Source organism: Symphalangus syndactylus, chromosome 5, assembly GCF_028878055.3.
Source record: "Symphalangus syndactylus isolate Jambi chromosome 5, NHGRI_mSymSyn1-v2.1_pri, whole genome shotgun sequence".
Lineage (NCBI taxonomy): Eukaryota > Metazoa > Chordata > Mammalia > Primates > Hylobatidae > Symphalangus > Symphalangus syndactylus.
In genome coordinates, this window is record NC_072427.2 from 12,492,969 (window position 1) to 12,514,501 (window position 21,533).

At 38.2% G+C, this 21,533-nt stretch overlaps 1 long non-coding RNA gene across 1 annotated transcript in view; it reads left to right on the forward strand.

Annotated features, from left to right (window-relative positions):
- The window catches only part of LOC134736764 (uncharacterized), a 210,321-nt gene that overhangs the window by 138,574 nt on the left and 50,214 nt on the right, over positions 1-21,533 (forward strand). The window contains exon 6 of the long non-coding RNA XR_010120999.1: positions 6,598-6,846. This is a non-coding gene — a long non-coding RNA (uncharacterized lncRNA). The remainder of the gene's footprint in view (positions 1-6,597; positions 6,847-21,533) is intronic.

Below are 21,533 nucleotides of genomic sequence, written 5' to 3' on the forward strand. Positions count from 1 at the left end.
AGGTACATGGAAAATTAAAATATGTGCATCTATACATGCAATTGATTAAAATTGTATAAAGATACTCTGAAAGATAGCAGAGATTAGAATAGGACCCTAGGATTAGAGTGAAAGGTGTATAAACAAGATTTATTACTACATATGCATATATATTTTTTAAGAGACAGGGTCTTGCTTTGTCACCTAGGCTGGAGTGCAGTGGCCACTGCAGCCCACATCACAGCCCAATGAAACCTGGAACTCCTGGGACCAAGAGGTGCTCCTGCCTCAGCCTCCCAGGTAGCTGGGACTATGGGCACACACCACCATGTGCCACTAATTGCATATTTTTTACTGTTTGATGCTTGAGTCATGCAAATATATTACCAATTTAAAAAAGCTATCAAAGTAACAAAAGAGGTCTACTTGCCAGTCTCCTGATGCAGCAAGATCGCCAGAGCTTTGCTAGATTGGATATGTGCCTCACATGTTTACATTTCTTTACCCGAATGCTTATTGTTTTCTACTTCACCTTCATCATATTTTCTATGAAACCTTTAGCCACTCCTTGTTGTATTTTCTCTGCTACTCTGATTGCACAATCTCAGTACCCAAATCACAAACTATTTCTGCAAAGACATCATTATGCCCTTTGTTGGTTAACAGTCAGTTGAGATTACTTTTCTATTTCCACTTATGAAGATTGCTACCACAGCTGAACCAAAAGCCCATCAAAGCCGTTCCAGTGGATTTAGCTGGGACATTTATTTCCACAAAACACCAGATGGTTTAGAAAATTCAAATAATTCAGTGAAGATCCTATTTGGATGACTAACAGGCAAGAAGGAAACTAACATTTATTCGGTCCCTACTATGTACCTGGAGCTGACCCAAGAACTTTTCTATGAGCCACTTTACATCACCAAGATGTCATTGCTTTTAGCCCCAGGAATGACCCTATGTAAACAATTCCTACAGATTCTTCCTAACTTAGTTTCACTGCTACCTCCTTTGAGAGGTCTTCCCTGATGCCTCCATTTGATTTAGTTTTTCTTCCTATGAGAGCAACCTATATTTAATTCTTAATTGCATTCTTCATGTGATTTTTCTTTTGCATTTTTTCACTCTATGTGTCTTGGAGGCAAGGATTCCCATGTGTTACTTCGTGCATTCTCTCTGGTGCCTGTCATGGTGATTTGCCCACAACAGATGGCCGGTGAAAACTTTTTGAATCAATAAGTAAATTAATTGACAAATTATTTACTATTTTCCATCTTTTTATTTTTTAAAAATTACAGAATTACCCAGAACTGCCCTGCAGTGGGTAATTTTACCTTGCAACGGGTCAGCAAAACATAGTATTTCTTTAAAAATTGAAACAAATACTAAAGAAATACTAAAACAAATGCTAAAGTAAATAAAAAACATTTCCCTATCTGCAAGGTGCCTGGCATGGATGTCAAAATGAATTCATAGCAGAACACGGTGCTTAAAAATAAAGAATCCCAGTGTAAAATAAAACATTTTCTTGACTAAGTTTTCAGTTTCATGATTAAAATACCTTTCACATCTGAGAGAGGAGAGGAGATAAGCCAAAATATAAATGTCAAGATAAAATTGTTTATGAAAATGTAGTAGAGTTTAGCTTATAACATCCTATGGAGAACAAAAGTGTCTCTCTGACCAGTACCCAGCATTAGAATTAAGTTATGGCCATTATCTCATGGAAAAGCTTAAAACGTGTCTGACAAGTAGGATCTCTCAATGAGATGGCGCAGAGGAGTTCAGAAACCTCAGAAGGAACCTCATTAAAATGAGAGTGTATTCAAAAAACAACAAAAGGGCCAGGCGCAGTGGCTCATGCCTGTAATCCCAGCACGTTGGGAGGCCGAAGTGGATGGATGGTTTGAGGCTGGGAGTTCAAGACCAGCCTGGATATCATGGCAAAATCCAATCTCTACAAAAAATACAAAAATCAGCCAGGCATGGTGGCACATGCCTATAGTCCCCACTACTCCAGAGGCTGAGGTGGGAGGGTCACTTGAGCCAGTGAGGTCAAGCCTGCAGTGAGCTGTGATCATGCCACTACATCCAGCCCAGTCAACAGAGTGAGACCCAAAAACCAACAAAAATATGTGACACATAGGAATATTTCAGCCCCTATCTCTGTCTCTTTGTGTGTGTGTATCTTTCTCTCTCTCTCTCACACACACACACACACACACTCATACACTCATGCCATTTTCTTGTGGCTCCCACATAATATGCAATGCTCTTGGTATTCTAGCTGACCCCAGGTGACAATTAACAGGAGATGAAAGAGAAGGAGGAGAAGGAGGAAATGGGAAAGTGGAGTGAGGAGGACATACACACACACACACACACACACACACACACGACATGCATGTGTACACATACACGGTCTCATTTGTTTTTCCAACAATATTCCTGGGTTGAAAGAAAGGATGGGGATTGCTATGATCATTGCTAGGATATAAAAACTGAAGTAGGAAAAAGCGAAAACAACGCACACAAGGTCAACACCTCGGACCAGGAAACCTCTGAAGCCTGGGCTATAGATTTCATCAGGATAAGAACGTTCAGTGTTACATTTTCGCTGAAAAGAATTCCCACTATTTTCCACATACAGCTGCACTGACCGTTTTAAGTGAAATAATTGTATATGTGCAAAGGTCCTGTATAGCTTTTCTAAAATTTGACAATACTACTAAAAACTTACTTGAAAATCCAATAATAGGGCTTTGGTGTTTACCCAAAGGAGTGGAAAACTTATGTCCCTACTAAAATCTGCATGTTTAGAGTAGCTTGACTCATAATCGCCATAGCTTGGAAGCAACCAATATATTCTCCAATAGGTGAATGGATAAATAAACTATGATACACCCAAGCAGTGGAATATTATTCAGTACTAAAAAACAAATAAGGTATTGAGCCATGAGAAGACATGGAAGACACTGAAATCCATATTACAAGTAAAAGGAGCCCATCTGAAAGGGCTGCATACCGTATGATCCCAGCTACATGATCTTCTGATAAAGGAAAAGCTATGGAAACAGTAAAAAGATCAGTGGTTGCCAAAAGTCAGGGGGAAGTTAGAGATGAATAGGGAGGCACCAAGGATTTTCAAGGGCAGTGAAATTATTCTGTATGATACTATAATGGTTAATGCATATTATTATACATTTGTCCGAACCCATAGAATGTACAATACCAAGAGTGAACCTTAATGCAAACCACAGACTTTAGGTGATAATATGTATTAATGTAGGTTCATCAGTTATAACAAATCTACCACTCTAGCGGAGATTGTTGATCCCGGGGGAGGCTCTCTATGTGTGGAGGCAGGGACTATATGGGATATCTCTGTACTTTCCTCTCAATTTTACTGGGATCTTAATACTGATCTAAAACAAAGTCATCTTTTTAAAAGTGAAATTTTAAAAAATGACATAAAGCTAAGATTTTTCCAAACTATCCATAATAAAAAATAAATTTCTGAACTATCATACTTGAGGAATGCGTGAATTTTCTTTCTGTTATTTCAAAAGGTGATTGTGACAGGACTAAGAGCAAACTGCTGCATCCTGGGACTTAGCAATGGCAACAAGGTTAAGACTGTTGCAGAGCTGTAGGACTGTGACAGAACTGGCTGGGGTTGCCAGGGCCAGGGCCTATAGGTGTATCTGTCACCTCATCATCAGAGCTCTGGCATCTGGGTGTTCTTTCCTGCGGGGACCCTGGAGGTCAGATGCCAGATCTATGACAACTGAAGAACCATGAAAGGAGAGAGAGTTGCTTGTAGAGGCCACATAACCTTCAGGCCACAGACGGAACTGTCGTCTTTTCAGCTGACACGCATACAATTCCTAATAACAAATCCCCTTTCAGTAAAAAGTAATAAATCTCCTTTTGTTTCAGGAATAGTCCTTTGGGATTTCTGCTTTTGCTTTCGGAAAACTCGTATGAGAAAAATTGAATCCACATGGTTTGGTGAGAAAAAGATAGGCTAAATAATTAGATGGGATTTGACCATCTAGCAAGCAGGCTAAAGACAGGATAGCAGGCTTGTATTTCAGACTAGAAACGCTTTTGTTCGGTGGGGATACAGAAGACCTAGACACGTCCATTCTTCCCTTTCCCAGGTTTTGCCAGCTTCATTCTCAGTTGGCAAATATCACATTCCAAGTGTTTACTACTTGAGATTTAATACAAATGTGGCCTCCATAAATAGAGAGGAAAGAACCATTGAAATAAACTTCTAATAATAGGCTGATAAGGAAAAATATGTGCATACACAATTATATATATGAACATGTAATTTTTAACCAGAAACTACTTTTCTGTGCATCCCATAAATGATACACTAGATACAGCTTATTTTTTTCACCTTAAATTTGACCTGTCATTAGACTCTCATTAATATTCTATCCTATTCTCTGTCTTCCATGGGGTATAGCATAATGGTTACGTGCATGACATGTGCCCTGTAACCTGCTAGTTCACAAGAGGCTTCAGCCTCTCCTGCTGGCTGATCTTTGGACAGTTAACCTTACTACATCTAGGTTTTCTGGTCTATAAAATAGACACTAAAGTAATACTACTGTGTTTCCTCTGAGGCCTACAGATAATCCCTATTCTGTAATTATCAGGGTAACTGCTATGCAGTAAATGCTCAATAAATGTTGTTATTATTTTTACCTCCTCATGAATCCATTTCCAAGCTGTAAAACAGGGATAATATTCATACTTATATCACAGGGTGCTGTATCACTACGTGAGTCCTTGAAAAATGTTTTAGATGCCTATACATGCATAGGTATCTAAAAAATTTTTGTACTCAGAGTGTACATTCCATAAGAATTCACTATTGTTCTTCTCTCATTTCACCTTGTTCTTGGTCAGGCAATTTATTAGTTTTTAACACACCCTGTTTCTCTCGAATAATTTAAAAAGGAAAATATTTATCATAGTGAAAGGGCTGCTCAGGTTTCTTTTCCCAGATCTCTCCAAGGCAGTGAATATCAAATCTAAGAGCTAGCAGCTAATGACAGGAATTAACAGCTCTTGCTCTGGACATAGTTGAGAGAACATTCCTCACACCTAAGTCTCACTTCTATGCTCAGATGCTTACACGGGGCACCGCTCACTTCAGAAAAGTAGGTTATACTAGAATTAAAGTGACTTTTACTGGCTTAAAGACACAGTTCACCAAATATAATTAGAAAGATTAATTTAGAAACTAAGAACATAAAAAGAGTTTTATAGTGCCTCAAGAACTACAATTGACTTTTTAAAAATCTTTGCAACTTAACTGGGTTTGCCTTACTGAATCTTAAATTCTGTGTTCTGTGACCAGTTGGTTTTAGATTTGCAAAGCTAAGGCAGGCAAATTGGTTATTGTTTCTACCGGAAGGCAAATATGCAGGATTGACTAGATGTGACAGATGAATTCTATTAAATTTACAAGTCTAAGTGAAACTGGCTAGTTCCAATGGAAAATCTCAATAATTTGAATAATAAATGCTATTTTCATCAACTATGGATGACAAGGAATTTAGAATGTAAATTATTTTAAAGGATCATCATCTGAAGAGCCATGGGCTGGTGCACTGGTGCATTAAAATACCTATTCTAGACAAATCTCCCAAACAGCAACCATTATATTTCAATGATCTTGATTCTCTATAGTTTTATGAATGTCCCTGTCTTGATTGAAAGAACTGGGAAGAGTGGTGGCCAGTCAGACAGATGTTCCATAGGGTTAAGGCTGGGGCCAACTCTTACCTATAACCGTGGTCAATTCTTCAAAGGTCCTTACAAAACAGAAGGTAGAAAACAAAGGTCAGCAAGTCAGAAGGGAAATTTGAACAGATCATCCCATCAAAGAGACAGGCCAGATAAAGTATCAATATTTAAACCTAAAATGCAGATATGAGGTCATAGATCTGGGGAGCTAAAGAAGCAGGGAGCAACATTTCAGGCAGGGAGGGCTGGCTTAGATAAATTGTAAAATGCGCTATTGCGTGTGGAGGCTCCTGGTGTTGTAGGTAAAGCTCACACGTTTAATGAACCAAAAATGAAACTGAGACCACCTTGTAAATGTCATCCTCTGAGTGCTAGACATTGTGTATTCATGTTCTAACCAGGATCCGTCGTGATTCCATCTCTAAATTATGTTCATTTCTACTGCAGAAATCAGGAATTGGTCATAGACACACACACAGAAAGAAAAATGCATAAAATAATACCTATTGTTAATAATCTCTCCTACCATCTTTACTTCAGAAACCGCACTTTTCACAGTAGTCACCTATGTAGATGCCACAGCCCTAAACTGTATCTGAATTGTATTTATTAGATAAAGAAAAGTTATATGTGGTAGGTATGAGTTATTAATGTCAATGAATGAGTCATTATTTTTATTGCGCAAATTACTTTTGTGAGTAGAAAGCATATATTAGAATATTTGCATAAAACACACAGCATATGCAAAATTTAATATATATAAAATATATACAAGTAAAATTATTTTAAGAACTATCTTAGATATATTGTTATGGTTACCTAATATAAGACTATTTTTGCTTCCCATTATAGTCAATCCATAAACCTATGTGTGGGAGACTAAGAGAGTAACTTCTGGCAAAAGAAAGATTTTTGTGGTCTTTGTTGGCTTGGCCTAGAGAAGGGTTTTCTAACTTGACATGGGAAAGTTTTCATGAACATGACAACAGAAATATGAGTCCATGACTGAGTGAGATTCTCATCTATAAGAACAAGACATAATGAGGAAGTGACAAGTCACACAGGAAGCTGAGTTAATTGATTATATTCATACGGAACACGGTAAGAACTAAATTTATGTTGAAAAATTCAAATTTTAATGATAGTCAAGATACTAAATTTTCAGGTATTAACTTTCTGTTGTGAGTTTTAAAATTTGTCTTTGTTATGTACAAATATCTTTTTACCCTGAAGCTATTTTTTTCTCCATTTCTGAATAGAACACTGGATTCTTCATAGGCTCGTGAGATCACTACTCTTCTGATAAAATGCAGGAAAGGAAAAGAGGGAGCCATATGAACACCTTCTTCTCATTTTTCAGTCCCATTTGCAGACTAATGAACTTTATGCTAATGAACGTTGAACTAATGAACGTTTCCCTTGTCAGTATTAAATCTTATCAGTGCCACCATCTCTAAATGATTACTGATCTTATTTTCGATCCAGAACTCTTTCCACCAAATACGTTAAAGTTCGTGCTTTTCCTGCTTCTCTCCATTCTCTCACCAGGCTCTGGATTCAACAATCGCATTTGAAAACATCTGAAACCCTTTAACTTAGTTCTTTCTTTATTCTGCCCCACAGATTTGGTTTTCCACATTTTCAACATTTACCTTATACTCTGGACATGTAGTCTCCTCTTCACTTTGAAAACATACAAGCTTACTTCTGATTTGACACATGTTCTCAGCATTATCCCTCTTTGCTCTTCTCTTTTCTGCCTATATATATAATTTTTTTTTGTGAGACAGTTTCGCTCTTGTTGCCCAGGCTGCAGTGCAGTGGTGCAATTTCAGCTCACTGCAACCCCTGCCTCCCAGGTTCAAGCGATTCTCCTGCCTCAGCCTCCCAAGTAGCTGGGATTACAGGCACCCGCCACCATGCCCAGCTAATTTTTTTTTTTTTTTTTTTTTTTTTTTACTAGAGGAGGGGTTTCACCATGTTGGCCAGGCAGGTCTCGAACTCCCAACCTGACTTCAGATGATCCACCAGTCTTGGCCTCCCAAAGTACTGGGATTACAGGTGTAAGCCACAGCACCCTGCCTATATATATATAAATTCTATAATAATTTGAGACAAATATCTAGCCCTCCTCCTTCCATAATATCTTTCCTCTCTACTAGAATAAACCATAATTTCTTCCTCCTCTGAATTTCTGCACTTTCATACAGAAATCATCAACAGAGAGTGAGCCTTCTTCTTAGCTGGAGGTGTTTGAGCATAATCTCTGACCAATTGTTGACTGAACACTACCAGAGCACTAAGATTCAGGCTGAAAAATAATAAATAAAGGAACAAATAAGTGAATAATTTCTAAAAATAAGCAGAGCAGGGACATTCGTGGCCACACCAGGTAGGAGAGACAGAATTCACAGATTTAATTCATGCATGTTACAAAAGAAAACAACAACCCTCAGAGAGAAAAGGAGTCAGAATCCAGAACTGACACAACATATTATCTAGAATGTCTCCACTTCAAATAAAAATTATAAGGTGTGCAAAGAGACAAAAAAAAGTGTGATCATATTTAGAGGAACAAAACCTGTCACTAAAAGTTGTCTCTCAGTGTCACCGGTATTAGATTTGTCAGACAGTGACTTTAGAACAGGCAGGTTCACTGTGTTCAATGAATTAAAGGAAACCGAACTTAAAGAATTAAAGGAAACTATGTTAATTATTTAATGGCTCGGCTGTCTCAATAAAGAAACAGAAGTTATAAAAACGAACCAAGTGGAAATACAGGTTGAATATAGCAACATAAGGATACAATGTAAGGTTATCTAAAGCAACAATTATGGCACTGCATTGTTGGGTCTATAACATGAATATATACATGTAATACTGCATGTGAAAACAATAGCACAAAGAAAAGTGAAGGAAAATGATGGAGTGGTTACGAGTTTCCATATTTTACCAGAATTTAGATAAAAATTATAACTGTAGTAAAAAAAATTAAGTAGAGAGGGTTTATAGGAAATTTGATATGACAGAAGAATCACCAAACTAGAAAAAAGATCAATAGAAAATACCAAGCTTAAAGAACACAGAGAAAAAAAATGAAGAAAAATAAAGGGAGTCCTAAATACCTGTGGAACAGCTTTAAGCGTAACAATTTAGGCGTAATGTTATTTCTAACAGCAAAGGATAAAAAAAGGAGAAGAAAAATATTTCAAGAAGTGGTGCCTGAAAACTGTCCAAATTTGATGAAAATCATTAATCTACAAGGAGCACCGATAATCCTCCCAAAAAAACACAAAAAGATTCACACCTAGATACAACACACTTAAACTCTTAAAATTCAAAGACAGAGAGAACCTTAAAAGCAGTGAGAGAAAACACAGGAGAATAAGAATAGATATAATAGCTAACTTTGTCAATCAGGGATTCTAAACCAAAAAAAAAAAAAAAAGTTTTTTGTTTTGTTTTTTTTTCTTAATGAAGATGAAATACAAACCTCTCCAGACAAAAACCAAGATAATTCATCATTTGGACACCTGCCTTATCAAATTTATTTTTAAATTACTAAAGGAATTTTATAAATATGTAGGTAAATATATAAGACTTAATGTAATGTATTTTCTCTTTTTTCTTAACTCCTTTAAAAGACATAAGGTTGTATAAAGTATGTTTATAATACTGTATTGTTAAATATGTAATATATCTATATCTATCTGTCTGTCTATAATACATGTGTTGGTAACACAAGAGCAAGTATAGGAAAAAGTAGATATAGTAGAGCAAAGTTTTAATAGTTGATCAGAAATTTGTTAGTATTATTTTGAAAGATACTGTGATAAGTTCAGATGCACACTATAATCTTTACAGTATCTACTAAGAAAATCAAGACAAGTATGAAAATGGCACACTGAAAATATTTATTTAACATAAAGGCTGGCAGTAAATCAGAAACAGAGGAACAAGAAAGACATGGGATAAATAGAAAACAAGTAGCAAAACAGCTGATACAAATCCAACCATGTCAATAATTACATTAAATGTGAAAGTACCAAACTCTGCACTTAAATAGCATAGAATGTCAGAATGAAGTTTTAAAAATTCATCAGTGCACTGTCTAAAAAAGAAATATGCTTGATTTTAAGATACAGGTTGGAAGGAAAATAATTTAAAAATATATATCATGTAAACAGTAACCATAGAAGTGCTAGAGTGGCTACATTATTATCAAATTAAAAAAAAAAACAGGAAATATTACTAGAGGCAAAGAGGGTTACTTTACAATGATAAAAGGCTCATTATATTAAAATGATTTAAAAATTATAAATATGTGCCTACCTACCTCAGAGCTCCAAAATACATACAGAAAAAAAACTACAGACTTGAGAAAAGAATTAGAATTAGACAACTTAGCAATAACAGTTGAATATATAAATAAGCTAATCTCAGAGAAGAGTAGAAGAGCTAGATAGAAAATCAGCAAGTGTATAGAAAACTCAATACTAGCAATCAATTTTATCTAACCAACATATACAAAATATTCTACCAAATGACTGTAGAACACTTATTAAAGTGCACATGAAATATTCTTCAGGGATCACTGGGGGTGGAGCCAAGATGGCCGAATAGGAACAGCTCTGGTCTACAGCTCCCAGCCTGAGCGACACAGACGACAGGTGATTTCTGCATTTCTGTTTGAGGTACCGGTTTCATCTCACTAGGGAGTGCCAAACAGTGGGTGCAGGACAGTCAGTGAAGTGCACTGTGTGCGAGCCGAAGCAGGGCGAGGCATTGCCTCACTCGGGAAGCGCAAGGGGTCAGGGAGTTCCCTTTCCTAGTCAAAGAAAGGGGTAACAGACAGCACCTGGAATATCGGGTCAGTCCCACCCTAATACTGCGCTTTTCCAACGGGCCTGGAAAACGGCACACTAGGAGATTGTATCCCGCACCTGGTTCGGAGGGTCCTATGCCCACGGAGTCTCGCTGATTGCTAGCACAGCAGTCTGAGATCAAGCTGCAAGGCGGCAGCGAGGCTGGGGGAGGGGCGCCCGCCATTGCCCAGGCTTGCTTAGGTAAACAAAGCAGCCAGGAAGCTCGAACTGGGTGGAGCCCACCACAGCTCAAGGAGGCCTGCCTGCCTCTGTAGGCTCCACCTCTGGGGGCAGGGCACAGACAAGCAAAAAGTCAGCAGGAACCTCCACAGACTTAAATGTCCCTGTCTGACTGACAGCTTTGAAGAGAGTAGTGGTTCTCCCAGCACGCAGCTGGAGATCTGAGAACGGACAGACTGCCTCCTAAAGTGGGTCCCTCACCCCTGAGCAGCCTAACTGGGAGGCACCCCCCCAGTAGGGACACACTGACACCTCACTCGGCCGGGTACTCCTCTGAGACAAAACTTCCAGAGGAACTATCAGACAGCTGAATTTGTGGTCTCACGAAAATCCACTGTTCTGCAGCCACCGCTGCTGACACCCAGCCAAACAGGGTCTGGAGTGGACCTCTAGTAAACTCCAACAGACCTGCAGCTGAGGGTCCTGTCTGGTAGAAGGAAAACTAACAAACAGAAAGGACATCCACACCAAAAACCCATCTGTACATCACCATCATCAAAGACCAAAAGTAGATAAAACCACAAAGATGGGGAAAAAACAGAGCAGAAAAACTGGAAACTCTAAAAAGCAGAGCACCTCTCCTCCTCCAAAGGAACGCAGCTCCTCACCAGCAACGGAACAAAGCTGGATGGAGGATGACTTTGACGAGTTGAGAGAAGAAGGCTTCAGACGATCAAACTACTCTGAGCTACAGGAGGAAATTCAAAACAATAGCAAAGAAGTTAAAAACTTTGAAAAAAAATTAGAAGAATGGATAACTAGAATAACCAATGGAGAGAAGGGCTTAAAGGAGCTGATGGAGGTGAAAGCCAAGTTTCGAGAACTACGCAAAGATTGCAGAAGCCTCAGTAGCAGATGCGATCAACTGGAAGAAAGGGTATCGCTGATGGAAGATGAAATGAATGAAATGAAGTGAGAAGGGAAGTTTAGAGAAAAAAGAATAAAAAGAAATGAACAAAGCCTCCAAGAAATTTGGGACTATGTGAAAAGACCAAACTTACGTCTGATTGGTGTACCTGAAAATGACGGGGAGAATGGAACCAAGTTGGAAAACACTCTGCAAGATATTATCCAGGAGAACTTCCCCAATCTAGCAAGGCAGGCCAACATTCAGATTCAGGAAATACAGAGAACGCCACAAAGATACTCCTCGAGAAGAACAACTCCAAGACACATAATTGTCAGATTCACCAAAGTTGAAATGAAGGAAAAAATGTTAAGGGCAGCCAGAGAGAAAGGTCGGGTTACCCACAAAGGGAAGCCCATCAGACTAACAGCTGATCTCTCGGCAGAAACTCTACAAGCCAGAAGAGAGTGGGGGCTGATATTCAACATTCTTAAAGAAAAGAATTTTCAACCCAGAATTTCATATCCAGCCAAACTAAGCTTCATAAGTGAAGGAGAAATAAAATACTTTACAGACAAGCAAACGCTGAGTGATTCTGTCACCACCAGGCCTGCCCTAAAAGAGCTCCTGAAGGAAGCACTAAACATGGAAAGGAACAACCGGTACCAGCCACTGCAAAAACATGCCAAATTGTAAAGACCATCGAGGCTAGGATGCAACTGCATCAACTAACGAGCAAAATAATCAACTAACATCATAATGACAGGCTCAGATTCACACATAACAATATTAATGTTAAATGTAAATGGGCTAAATGCTCCAATTAAAAGACACAGACTGGCAAACTGGATAAGGAGTCAGGACCCATCAGTGTGCTGTATTCAGGAAACCCATCTCACGTGCAGAGACACACATAGACTCAAAATAAAGGGATGGAGGAAGATCTATCAAGCAAATGGAAAACAAAACAAGGCAGGGGTTGCAATCCTAGTCTCTGATAAAATAGACTTTAAACCAACAAAGATCAAAAGAGACAAAGAAGGCCATTACATAATGGTAAAGGGATCAATTCAACAAGAAGAGCTAACTATCCTAAATATATATGCACCCAACACAGGAGCACCCAGATTCATAAAGCAAGTCCTGAGTGACCTACAAAGGGACTTAAACTCCCACACAATAATAATGGTAGACTTTAACACCCCACTGTCAACATTAGACAGATCAACGAGACAGAAAGTTAACAAAGATATCCAGGAATTGAACTCAGCTCTGCACAAAGTGGACCTAATAGACATCTACAGAACTCTCCACCCCAAATCAACAGAATATACATTTTTTTCAGCACCACACCACACCTATTCCAAAATTGACCACATCGTTGGAAGTAAAGCTCTCCTCAGCAAATGTAAAAGAACAGAAATTATAACAAACTGTCTCTCAGACCACAGTGCAATCAAACTAGAACTCAGGATTAAGAAACTCACTCAAAACCGCTCAACTACATGGAAACTGAACAACCCTCTCCTGAATGACTATTGGGTACATAATGAAATGAAGGCAGAAATAAAGATGTTCTTTGAAACCAATGAGAACAAAGACACAACATACCAGAATCTCTGGGACACGTTCAAAGCAGTGTGTAGAGGGAAATTTATAGCACTAAATGCCCACAAGAGAAAGCAGGAAAGATCCAAAATTGACACCCTAACATCACAATTAAAAGAACTAGAAAAGCAAGAGCAAACACATTCAAAAGCTAGCAGAAGGCTAGAAATAACTAAAATCAGAGCAGAACTGAAGGAAATGGAGACACAAAAAACCCTTCAAAAAATTAATGAATCCAGGAGCTGGTTTTTTGAAAAGATCAACAAAATTGATAGACCGCTAGCAAGACTAATAAAGAAGAAAAGAGAGAAGAATCAAATAGATGCAATAAAAAATGAAAAAGGGGATATCATCACCGATCCCACAGAAATACAATCTACCATCAGAGAATACTACAAACACCTCTATGCAAATAAACTAGAAAATCTAGAAGAAATGGATAAATTCCTCGACAAATACACCCTCCCAAGACTAAACCAGGAAGAAGTTGAATCTCTGAATAGACCAATAATAGGTTCTGAAATTGTGGCAGCAATCAATAGCTTACCAACCAAAAAGAGTCCAGGACCTGATGGACTCACAGCCAAATTCTACCAGAGGTACAAGGAGGAACTGGTACCATTCCTTCTGAAACTATTCCAATCAATAGAAAAAGAGGGAATCCTCCCTAACACATTTTATGAAGCCAGCATCGTCCTGATACCAAAGCCTGGCAGAGACATAACCAAAAAAGAGAATTTCAGACCAATATCCTTGATGAACATTGATGCAAAAATCCTCAATAAAATACTGGCAAACCAAATCCAGCAGCACATCAAAAAGCTTATCCACCATAATCAAGTGGGCTTCATCCCTGGGATGCAAGGCTGGTTCAACATACGCAAATCAATAAATGTAATCCAGCATATAAACAGAACCAAAGACAAAAACCACATGATTATCTCAATAGATGCAGAAAAGGCCTTTGACAAAATTCAACAACCCTTCATGCTAAAAACTCTCAATAAATTAGGTATTGATGGGACATATCTCAAAATAATAAGAGCTATCTATGACAAACCCACAGCCAATATCATACTGAATGGGCAAAAACTGGAAGCATTCCCTCTGAAAACTGACACAAGACAGGGATGCCCTCTCTCAATGCTCCTATTCAACATAGTGCTGGAAGTTGTGGCCAGAGCAATCAGGCAGGAGAAGGAAATAAAGGGTATTCAATTAGGAAAAGAGGAAGTCAAATTGTCCCTGTTTGCAGATGACATGATTGTATATCTAGAAAACCCCATTGTCTCAGCCCAAAATCTCCTTAAGCTGATTAGCAACTTCAGCAAAGTCTCAGGATACAAAATCAATGTACAAAAATCACAAGCATTCTTGTACACCAATAACAGACAAACAGAGAGCCAAATCATGAGTGAACTCCCATTCACAATTGCTTCAAAGAGAATAAAATACCTAGGAATCCAACTTACAAGGGATGTGAAGGACCTCTTCAAGGAGAACTACAAAGCACTGCTCAATGAAATAAAAGAGGATACAAACAAATGGAAGAACATTCCATGCTCATGGGTTGGAAGAATCAATATCGTTAAAATGGCCATACTGCCCAAGGTAATTTATAGATTCAATGCCATCCCCATCAAGCTACCAATGACTTTCTTCACAGAATTGGAAAAAACTACTTTAAAGTTCATATGGAACCAAAAAAGAGCCCACATCGCCAAGTCAATCCTAAGCCAAAAGAACAAAGCCGGAGGCATCACGCTACCTGACTTCAAACTATACTACAAGGCTACAGTAACCAAAACAGCATGGTACTGGTACCACAACAGAGACATAGATCAACGGAACAGAACAGAGCCCTCATAAATGATGCCACATATCTACAACTATCTGATCTTTGACAAACCTGACAAAAACAAGAAATGGGGAAAAGATTCCCTATTTAATAAATGGTGCTGGGAAAACTGGCTAGCCATATGTAGAAAGCTGAAACTGGATCCCTTCCTTACACCTTATACAAAAATTAATTCAAGATGGATTAAAGACTTAAATGTTAGACCTAAAACCATTAAAATCCTACAAGAAAACCTAGGCAATACCATTCAGGACATAGGCATGGGCAAGGACTTCATGACTAAAACACCAAAAGCAATGGCAACAACAGCCAAAATTGACAAATGGGATCTCATTAAACTAAAGAGCTTCTGCACAGCAAAAGAAACTATCATCAGAGTGAACAGGTAACCTACAAAATGGGAGAAAATTTTTGCAACCTACTCATCTGACAAAGGGCTAATATCCAGAATCTACAATGAACTCAAACAAATTGACAAGAAAAAAACAAACAACCCCATCAAAAAGTGGGCAAAGGACATGAACAGACACTTCTCAAAAGAAGACATTTATGTAGCCAAAAAACACATGAAGAAATGCTCATCATCACTGGCCATCAGAGAAATGCAAATCAAAACCACAGTGAGATACCATCTCACACCAGTTAGAATGGCCATCATTAAAAAATCAGGAAACAACAGGTGCTGGAGAGGATGTGGAGAAATAGGAACACTTTTACACTGTTGGTGGGACTGTAAACTAGTTCAACCATTGTGGAAGTCAGTGTGGTTATTCCTCAGGGATCTAGAACTAGAAATACCATTTGACCCAGCCATCCCATTACTGGGTATACACCCAAAGGACTATAAATCATGCTGCTATAAAGACACATTCACAGGTATGTTTATTGCGGCACTATTCACAATAGCAAAGAGTTGGAACCAACCCAAATGTCCAACAACGATAGACTGGATTAAGAAAATGTGGCACATATGCACCATGGAATACTATGCAGCCATAAAAAATGACGAGTTCATGTCCTTTGTAGGGACATGGATGAAACTGGAAAACATCATTCTCAGTAAACTATCGCAAGGACAAAAAACCAAGCACCGCATGTTCTCACTCATAGGTGGGAATTGAACAATGAGAACTCATGGACACAGGAAGGGGAACATCACACTCCAGGGACTGTTGTGGGGTTGGCGGAGGGGGGAGGGGGGAGGGACAGCATTAGGAGATATACCTAATGCTAAATGACGAGTCAATGGGTGCAGGAAATCAACATGGCACATGGATACATATGTAACAAACCTGCACATTGTGCACATGTACCCTAAAACCTAAAGTATAATAATAATAAAAAAAAATATTCTTCAGGATAGGAAAAAAGGTCAGAAGCTATCTCAATAAATTTAAAAAGACTGTTATCACACAGAGTGTCTTATCTGATCACAATTAAATATCCACTATAGAACCAGAATAACAACAAAGGAAAATACCAAATACTTAGAAAGCAAGCAAACTTCTAAATAATCCACAGGTTAAAGGAGAAATCACAAAAGAAATGTAAAGATATATGAAATGGCACAAAGTAAAAGTCCAGTATATTAAAATTTATGGAATTCAGGTAACCAGCGCTTGAAGGGAAATGTTTACCTTTAAGCACCTATATCTGAAAAAAAAGGAAGTTTTCAAATCAATAAACTAAACTTCCACCCTAAGAAACTAGAAAACAGTAAACTAACTTAAAAACAAATAAAAGAATTAATAAATATTATATTAGAAATCAATGAAATAGAAAACAAAAATAATAGAGAAAATCAACAAAATAAAAAGTTCTTTGAAAAGATCAACAAAATTCACAAGACTTTAGCTAGACCACTTAAGAAAGAAAAAAAGAGATGCAAATTAACCAAAATCAGAAATGAAAAAGAAGACATCACCATCAACTTTACAGGAATTAAAATTCTTACAGGAGAATTTTATGAACAACTTTATGACACCAAATTAGATAACTCAGATGAAATAAACAAGTTCCTACCAAGACACAAACTACCAAAACTGATGCAAAAGTAGATGTTTAAACTTTGAATAGCTTATACGAAAGCTTATACACAAATGTTTACAGCAACATGATTTCCAGCACTCAGACTAGAAACAATCCAAATATCCATCAACTGGTGAATGGATAAACAGATATGATGTATACATCCAATGAATACCATTCTTCAATAAGATAGAATAATATATTAATGCATACCACAATACGTACAAACCTCAATTATTATACCTATTGAAGTTTAGGCTTAAAAACATATATTGTATGTTCTATTTGTATGAAATATTCAGTAAATGCAAATTTATGGAGATACAAAGCATATTAGTGGTTGACTGTGGCTGCTTATAGGAGCAGGGATTGACCATAAACAGGCTGTAGAGAATATTTGGGGGATAAAGGAAGGTTCTGAAAAACTGGATTGTGATGATGACTGTTTAACTCCATATAATTTTACTAAAACTCATTGAATTATACACTTAAATTGAGTGGATTTTATGGTACATAAGTTATACTTTCATGAGGCAGTAAAAATAAGCAACATAGATGATGTTGCATTCTTTCCCGTTGCAACTAGTCAGAAGCTTATGATGTCAGGTTGTTTCATCATTTTGGTTGGTCACTTGGTTCAGGTGGTGTCTGCTAGATATCTCCATTGTAAACACACCTTCTATGGTCTGAATGTTTCTGTCTCCCCCCAAATTCATCTGTTGAAATTCTAACCCCCAATGTGGGACCTTGAGGGGTAATTAGATCACGAAGACAGAGCCCTCATGAATGCAATGAGTGCCCTTATAAAAGAAGCCTGAAGGAGCTTGTTTGCAACTTCCACCATGTGAAAGCACAGTAGGAATACGTGCATAAACCAGAAAGCAGCCCTTACCAGACACTTAATCTGCTGGCGCCTTGATCTTGAACTTCCCCCACCTCTAGAACCATGAGAAATAAGTGGCTATTTATAAGCTATGCAATCTACAGTATTTTGTTATAGGAGGCCAGATAAACTAAGACAATATCTTTTCCATACATAATTAATAAGTAATCTAAGGGGCAATATTTTGATACTATGTGAATGCTCCATTTCTAACAAATGCTTGCTATCTTATTTTATCATTTCTTCTTCAGCTTCATTAGCTATCATCCTTCATGAAAATGAGCTCACTCTCCGCTCCGTTTTCTTTGCGTATCACTATGGACACCTTTATTCTTTTTCATTCAATATGTTATAATCGATCTATCTCTATTCTATTTTATAGACTTATTGCCCTGACGTCGACCAGCTGGAGTCCCTTCAAGTTAGTTCATTTTCCTTTTGACATGTCTGCATCAGCCTCTGAGCACTTCATTGCTTTCCAGCACAGCAAGATGTTACACATTCATTCTGTCCTTTTCCTGACCCAGCCTTTCTCCATGTATTCCTGGTAGATTTGGGTGGTTAATGGTGTTTAAAATCAGAAATGATATCTTCTTTATCCTCCCTTCTCTCCACCCAATTGGAACTCTAAAGAGTTGCTGAGTCCATAATAAATATTTCCAATAAATGCTGGTGAGATTTAATCTCATCATAATGATCTGGGAACGCTTGAGAGTCTTGTGATGGATGTGTCGGTGAGCAAAAGGAGACAAGGGGGTGGACTCAAGCTCTAGCTGGCATTGCTTCATCGGGTAGCCTCTGTAGGTCAATACATAGTCAGACTTACTCTCTCCAACTGTAAAAATAATTACCTGCTTCTTCAGAGTTCTGGGAAAATTAATTTGCTAATGCCTTTAAAGAGGTTTGAAGATCAAAAGGTCTATGTATATGCTAATATTATTATCTTAAATGGTTCTCTTGCTCCTGACTGAAACTGAGATGGCTAAATCACAGTGTCATTGTAAAACCACATACAATTCCCTATGACTTTAATGCCCAAGCAGTGCAAATCTGAATGGTGGCATTGCAGCAGCAACAAGCAAAATGCAGAACAGTAGGAGTGGTTCTTGAATCTCAATATCTAGGTGTGCATTTAGTTGAACCAATACTCATTAACTCTCCACTATACCTACCTACTAAGTGTAAACTATTGGGCACAGTCCCACTTTCTAATTTTATTTATCTTCATTCCTCTCTGAACTTGCAAAGATCTCCTGTAGAGGCCAGATAAAAGTGTGCAAAACAGATAATTATGTTACATTGAAGAGAAGCTGTCAAGAGCAATGAGGAGACCTGGTCTTAACCTCTGCTAATAATAAGAGCTGACACTAGGTGAGGCAAGTCATTTCTCTGTGACCCTGACCAGTGGTCACATTCAGAAGCCATGATGCTGTGATTCTGGCTGTTGAGACTATTGACTTTGCATGAAGAACTGCAGAGACCAACAGCAAGGGCCAGGATATAATGAACAAATGAGAGAAAGGCAGGCTGGACTTTGTGAGCTACACAGGGTGATACTGCAGCCTCCATTGGTTGGTCTTTAGTTGTTCACTGCCTACATAGTCATGGGCATAGATAGATAATTGTGACTTGGGGCTATCAGGTGTTTTAGTAGTTTGTCTATAAAGGTGGTTGTGATAATTCTACCCTTCCCTGTATGCGCACCTCTTTTGCAATGTGATCTTACCACTTCTCCCATAAAAAAAATAGGAAGGAATGTTTCCCCTCGCAGGAATCTGAACTGACTTTGGGATTTACTTTAATCCAGAAAATGAAAATTAATGAATGTTGTGTGACTCCCGAACCTTGAATTTAAGAGGTATGCAGCTTCTGTTCTAACCCGTTGGACACTGAGACAACATGCCCCAAAGAAATCCAGAAGAAAAAAGCACGTGGGGAGACAGACCCAGCCATGGCAGCCTGTCCTGCCATCCTACAGAGCTGAGCCCCCCATAGGATGAGGGAGCTCTAACAAGACCAGTGGAGAATCCACCAGAACAACTCACAAACACATGAGAAATGATTATTCATTGTTAAGTACCATAATGGTGGAAATAGAAAGCTAAGCCAATAACAGAAATATGTATTGAACACTTACTTTTGTACTCATTCAAACCCTTTCAACGTAATAACTCATAGAATCCTTTTAAGAACCCTAGAGGTTAAGTTCTATTTTTACTTCAATTTAACAGGTGGTGAAACTGAGTCAGGCAGGGATTAACCAACTTGCCAGTGCTTTCACATACATTAAGTGGTGCAGCCAGGATTCAGTCACAAGTAGGTTTAACTTCGGAGGCTGTGTCTTAATCCCTATACAATATACACAGAGTGGGCACCTCCCCAGTGGCCTGGGGGCATCCTTATGACGTCTGATTTTTTCCAGGTAAATAAGCAGCATAATTTTTTACTCACTAAAATCTGTCCAGCAGCCCAATATCAAAAGAAACCACTCATCCTCCTTTCAATAGGTCATTGGACTGTGGACGTGTTTTTAGACCTTTGAAAGACCATTATCAATCCTGAGTGTTTACTCTTGATAACACTCTTCAGCTATGAGAGGGTGCAGAGTCACAGGGTCCAGACACGTAGCTCTGGGATAGAAATGAGGGCAGAATTTGTATCACTAAATGTGCTTGTCTGGGATTTCAGGACAGGTCACCTTAAAGCAGCAAGCTGGTTAGGCAGGGAACAGCCACACAGTTTACCAATATACAGACCAACAAGGGAGTCAAGGTTGTAACAGGATCATATCTGACAATAGTACAAATGAAGTGACAAAAGCAATTGCCTTTTGTACACAGGCAGATAAACAATCACCCGCCTTTGCCTTCAGAAACGGGTCCACGCATTCAAGAAGGAGAAATGCTAAAAGAAACGTGGCACTAATGTGTCAAAACATGGCGCTAATGTGAACAATGACTTTCTTGCTTAAGGTGATAAAACAGCTCCTGACAAAGAATGAAATAAACATCGCATGGGAATAATTGTAATGAGGAATATCTCACTCTTCATTGAAATATCCATGAACATCATCTTATTCACTGTGACAAATATAATTACAGAACTGACCCAGACTGGAAATGTGAAGAAGCTATAGCTAAAGACTGGCTTATTTGGATAAGGTTCCACTATTTGCTAATCGAAGAAAATTACCACGAAGTATTTTTGTGTCTTCTGCAATATATCTTATTTTAAAATATTGGAATATTCATTGAAGACTATCTAAACCTCTTAAGGAATTGCCCTGGTTGTGTTTTTTAAACCTCTTACTACTGAGGATATTACATTAAAGACTGAAAACACTTCCTCAGATATAAATTGAAGGTACAAGAAAAAAAAATAGATGCATCAGCAAGGGTGCTTCCAGCCTGCTACATAGGTTGTGATTCTGTTCAGTAATAACAAAGCAGCTTTCTAGAT